The sequence below is a fragment of the Oncorhynchus kisutch genome, unplaced genomic scaffold, assembly GCF_002021735.2.
Source record: "Oncorhynchus kisutch isolate 150728-3 unplaced genomic scaffold, Okis_V2 Okis07a-Okis12b_hom, whole genome shotgun sequence".
Classification (NCBI taxonomy): Eukaryota; Metazoa; Chordata; class Actinopteri; order Salmoniformes; family Salmonidae; genus Oncorhynchus; species Oncorhynchus kisutch.
In genome coordinates this window covers 1,658,113-1,663,849 of record NW_022261984.1, presented here as the reverse complement: position 1 = coordinate 1,663,849, position 5,737 = coordinate 1,658,113, and the positions used below count along the sequence as shown (strand labels likewise).

The 5,737-nt window shown below is 37.6% G+C and overlaps 1 long non-coding RNA gene across 1 annotated transcript; it reads left to right on the top strand.

The window, feature by feature from the left end:
- The first annotated feature begins 1,101 nt into the window (after positions 1-1,101).
- LOC116360149 (uncharacterized) lies at positions 1,102-4,715 on the top strand. Its single transcript, XR_004206935.1, has 2 exons — positions 1,102-2,000; positions 3,159-4,715. It is a non-coding gene; the product is annotated as an uncharacterized LOC116360149 (long non-coding RNA).
- Positions 4,716-5,737: the final 1,022 nt, after the last annotated feature.

Below are 5,737 nucleotides of genomic sequence, written 5' to 3'. Positions count from 1 at the left end.
TAACATTTTGTATTCAGGACAAAAAGTGATTTTTTTGCAGTATTACTTCAGTGCGTTGATGCAAACAGGACGCAGGTTTTATAATATTTTATTCCTGTACAGGCGTCCTTCTTCTCGCTCTAGTATTGTAGAGTAACTACAATGTTGTTGATACATCCTCAATTTTCTCCTATCACAGCCATTAAACTCTGTAACTTTTTAAAGTCACCATTGGCCTCATGGTGAAATCCCTGATTGGTTTCCTTCCTCTCCAGTTAGTAAAGGACACCTGTATATTTATAGTGATTCGGTGCATTGTTACACCATCCAAAGTGTAATTAATAACTTCACCATGCTTAAAATTATATTCAATGTCTGCTTTTTTTTACCCAACTACCAATAGCTTGCACCATTGGAAAACCTCCCTGGTCTTTGTGGTAGAATCTGTGTTTGAAATTCACTGCTCGACTGAGGGACCTTACAGATCATTTTATGTGTGGGTTACAGAGATGAGGTAGTCATTCAGAAATCATGTTAAACACTATATTGCACACAGACTGAGTCCTAACCCTAACTTATTATGTGACTTGTTAAGCACATTTTTACTCCTGACCTTATTTAGGTTTGCCGTGACAAAGCAGTTGAATACTTATTGAGTCAAGACATTTCAACTTTAAATTTTTATTTATTAGCAACATTTTCGAAAAACATAATTCCACGTTGACATTATGGGGTATTATGTGTAGGCCAGTGACAAAAATTATCTCTGTAACACAACAAAATGTGGGAAAAGTCAAGTGTTGTGAATACTTTCTGAAGGCACTGCAAGACCTTTGAAAGTCCAGGACGTCTACATCCTGCTTCTTCACCTGGCTTATGGTCTGAGACCACCCACCCGGGCAGCTGATGAAACGGAGGAGTATTTCTGTATAATAACGCCCTTTTGTGGGGAAAACTCATTATGATTGGCTGGGCCTTGCTCCTCAGTGGGTGGGCCTATGCCTTCCAAAGCCCACCCATGGCTGCGCCCTGCCCATTCGTGAAATCCATAGATTAGGGCCTCATTTATTTATTTCAATTGACTGATTTCCTTTGAGATAGTTGCATGTTGCTTTTATATTTTCGTTCAGTATATAACGTGCACAATTGCTTTAGCCTACATTATTGAATACATCAATAGGTGCATAGCAAACAGACATGTTCCTCAATAGTATTGACATTGAGGCTATAGGTCTACATTCAGAAAGCAGCTGAGTTCTATGGTGATTGCCACCTGCTGTGTCATAACGCGGGTGTAACCAGCATTCTGTACTATCGGAGCGTGTAGTGAGGCACGCGTTGCAATAATATCTGCCAGAGACGGTGATACATTGTAGCAGTAGATTGCAGCGCATACAGTTCTTTTATAACAACAAATGTGGCGACATTGTAGCAGCATAGGTTTCATATTGATATCCAACACCTTGGTTATAGACGATTTGACGAAGCATTTGTCCCACTGTTTTTCCACTGTAAACTCTACAGTCAACAAACTCGCTCTCTTCCTGGTACTGTGTTCTTTAGAGCTCCAAAAGAGCATGCGCGACTGGTTAGATCTGCTGCAGAATGACGTCAGCAATTCAAAACACAGGCAAGTCCAGACACACTACCGTCTGATCAGTCATACGATGTACGCTTTAATTTATTCTAGCCAACTGACCGAGGATCTTTCTATCACGTTACATGCGAATGAAGCCTGAAAGAGGAAACGTCAACCACTGTTTTGGCTTTTTTCGAAGGAATATAATTTTGCGCGAGATGTCCGGATATTGACATTGTGAAGCTACCTGTCAAAGGAATCTGTGAAGTGCTGGACTGTTGTTGACACGAGCCGAGCGGTGTTATCTCTGCTCATGACGATGCCTCTCGAGGATGATCTAGCCTCAGCAGCCGCGACTGGCAACACCAATCGTGTTAAAATTCTATTACAAAGTGGAGTGGACGTCAACGGTGTAAACTGCTTTGGACGGACACCTCTGCAGGTAAGTGTCTCGCGCTACGCTCTAGTCGTCGTGCTTATTGGTTAAGATCGTGTCGTGATTATTGTAAAAGAGAGTAAATATTCAACGGTGTCATCAATATTTTAACGTTGCAGAGACTGCCCATGCCGCTTTGTTTAAAAAAAATCGACTTTTAGGTTGAAAACATAAACTGCCTTAACAAATTACTAGAATAGCATGTCATACTGTGAAATTATTTGCATGGGAGCTATATTACCGTTGTTATATATTCTATATATTTTAATGTGCTTTATTTGCGTCATAGTTTAGTCTGTTGCACCTCAGGAACCGAGTGATGGGAATGGTGTGCAATTGCCCGTGGTTTCTATAGGCCTGCCATTAACTTTTATGAAGTCCAAATTGTTACTTCTATTGTTGGAAATATTTCCATGAGTTTGTCTTTCAAATAAACATAGAAATAATTCGATATTATACTCTATCAAAATGGTCCATGGCATTACCATTGTAAGCTATATCGGGGCAATGGAGGATGCATGCAGGTCACCACACCCAACCTTCCAAACTCAAAATTGCTCTCCCAAAAATGGCCAAAGTTATCCATATAACATGATATATCTTATTTTAAATTATTAATATGTTCAGATTTAATGACTTACTCTAAAAATACAAAAAAATGTCCTCGGGCTGCTATCAAAATGTCAAGGCTGACTCTTCCTATCTATATTTGGCCTTAACTTTGATAGCCCTACATTTTTAATGCATTTTAGGTTTGCTACAATACGAAAGGTGTGGCTGCAATTAAAATACGTAAAATTGAAATCATAAGAAATTGTAGGCCGACTTATACCCTTTAACAATGTTATAGCATCAGTTGGGCCTAACTGCTTTTTTTTGTCATTTAGATCCATTATTATATTGTTATTAAATTGTTAAGTGAATAACAGCACCGACATTGTTGGATCATTAAAACACTTTAAACAATCTGAAACGAAAAGCATGCGCTTTTATGGTCTGATAGAACTATAGGCATAATGTATTATTTAGTGTTATTCAAATGCCCCTCTAAATAACGTATTACACACCATGGCAACATTATTTTCCTCGCAAATATAGGCATATTTATGAAATATTCTAGCAGAAGATCTGTAAGTAAAAATCAACTGGATTTGTATTTCCTAGGTGATGATGATGGGCAGTTCACCAGTGGCGCAGTTGTTACTAATGCAAGGAGCGGATCCTAATATCGCAGACCGACACACTGGGACTACGCCGTTACACGATGCCGCCAGGATGGGCTTTTTGGACACGGTAGAGATCCTTGTCCAATTCCTCGCCGATCCGAACTGCCGGGACAATAGGAACTGCCGGCCAATCGATTTGGCAATAGAAAGTGGACATCATAATGTCGTTGCGTTTCTGAAGGCTTTGTGAAATCAAAGATGCCTTGTATTTATTTGTGTGACGATTTTATTGTATAGAATACGGATGTATATTCTAGACCCATTCATTTCTTAAATACTTTTTTTCTCGATAAAAAAAATGTTTTATTTATGCCTCTCAAAGAGTATTGCACTTATGCACTTAATCAACGGTTTGTTAATTAGGCTTAAGATTTATAAGTACATGTAACATTTGTTTTTAGTGTTAAGTTGTCATTTTTTTGTTTGTTATTTTAAATGATGTAATAATCACAGACTGCTTTGGCGTTGCTATAGGAACATATATACTCTACAATATTGATAAGGTGAGGAATTTACTTTACCAAAAATAAAAGCACACAGGTATTGATACCTTCAGTACCCCCGTTTGAACTTTTGATTGGAGAAATAATTGTTTTTATCAAATTGCATTAGGCCTATATGATGAGTTTGTATCTTATTTTAGAATTGAACTCTTCTAAAATAACGAATTATTAGAAACCCAAAAGTAAAAATGTGGGGTATGGATTTGTGTATTTTGATAATAATCCATAATCGTTTATATTAAGACAAGTGTTATTGGACATTTGGAAATGGGTCTGGACTTCCTGTATATAAAGCTGATGATGTTTGGATTTGGAATAATTCAGAGAACATTGTTTCATGCCAAACCTAAAGTTGGTCACTTCGATTCTGAATTATTTAAGTAGACCTACCTACTTAAATATGTATTAATTTAGGCTATAATTAAGTATTTATGGAGCTCAATTTGAAACCCATAAGTTTCGCTACAATGCATCGACATTGAACGAAATGTTTAACTTTTCATCAAAAGGAAATCATCTAAATAATGGAAGGATCTAGACCACAATGAATTAGCGTGTCCATTCGTGAGATAAGGTGTGTCCCTTCAGCTCGATAACCAACTATTTACTTATTATTTTTACAACTTAAACATACCTTTTATTTAGGCCTACTATAATGGGAACATTCTTGTTCTGTTGAAACGAATGTTTGGATAGGCTGCGAGAACTATTGTGTTTATTTAACATAGATTACACCCCTCAAACTCAACTCTGGAACTCGAAGCCAATTCCACTAAGTTTTTTCATTGTTCCCCTCTAATCAGGGACTGATTTAGACCTGGGTCACAAGGTGGGTTCAATTTATTATCAGGTAGAACAGAAAACCGACAGGCCCCGGTCCTCGTAGGGTAAGAGTTGAATAGCCCTGGCCCTACACAATAGCCCAGTTATTTCAAAATCAATATCATTAAACGTATTTATTTTTCACTGTGGAATAAACACTCATGAGACTGTGTGTGTAACTTACTGTACAAGAGTAGATAGCAAAGTGGGCGTCGCCTGAAAATTCAAATAGTACATTGTACTAATAATGCAAGAATTTGGTTCATGGGCCTAATATGCCTACTTTTTGCTTGAATAAATTATTTCTATCGTTCCGCCATTTCGCTACATTTTATTTGAAAGGTCAATATAAACTATACCATTGTAAAAGCAAAAGAAAGCGCTCTATTTTGGGGTCAAAACACACTTGTTTTGTGTACGAGAGAAGCATAACCAAAGCATGGATGTCGACGTATAACGCCACATGCAGTTTCTCTTATCATTTCGCACCAGGCCAGCGGGAAGCCACAAATAACTTTGGAACACTGGTACAAAATGTTGCGTGCACGATCAAGGCAGGAATGAATGCTTAGAACCCCGCCATTCGTGCTCAGTCTGACTGAAATCATGTTATTAGCCTATTAGACCGCTGTAACACTAGCAGTCATGACAAAGTATCACATTTGTCATGAGGATACATTTTAGCAGTGGCATTTTTATTGGAAACATTTAGTAGACCAACATGAGGGAGGCAATACAATGTTTGTTATTGGACATTTTGAAGCAAATTTCACAAGCCTAATTAATTAAATAGTAAAATATATGCATTCGTCTATTTTGAAAGGAGGCTATATTGAAACCATGTGCTCTTCTTGAAGTTTGACATTTAAAAGTATTTATTTGCGTGCGTTAAGCTGCATCATGTTCACTACCTCTAGTCAGTCTACTTCCTGATCTTCATCTTTCTCCGAGTCAAACGTATTTTAAATGGTGACAACTTGTCACTAAAGGTACAGTACCAAGATGAGATAAAGGGAGAATCTTATAAGCATCTGGCATTTTGCAAAAGTACCTATCATTTAACTTGTAACAGAAGAGTGACATTATGCAAACATAATGACAGGAAGTCCAATGTTGAGCCATATGCGTCACTTCAAACAAGTGTTAGGTTAAGGTTCTAGCTAACTTCCCGATTTAAAAAAATGAAAGCACA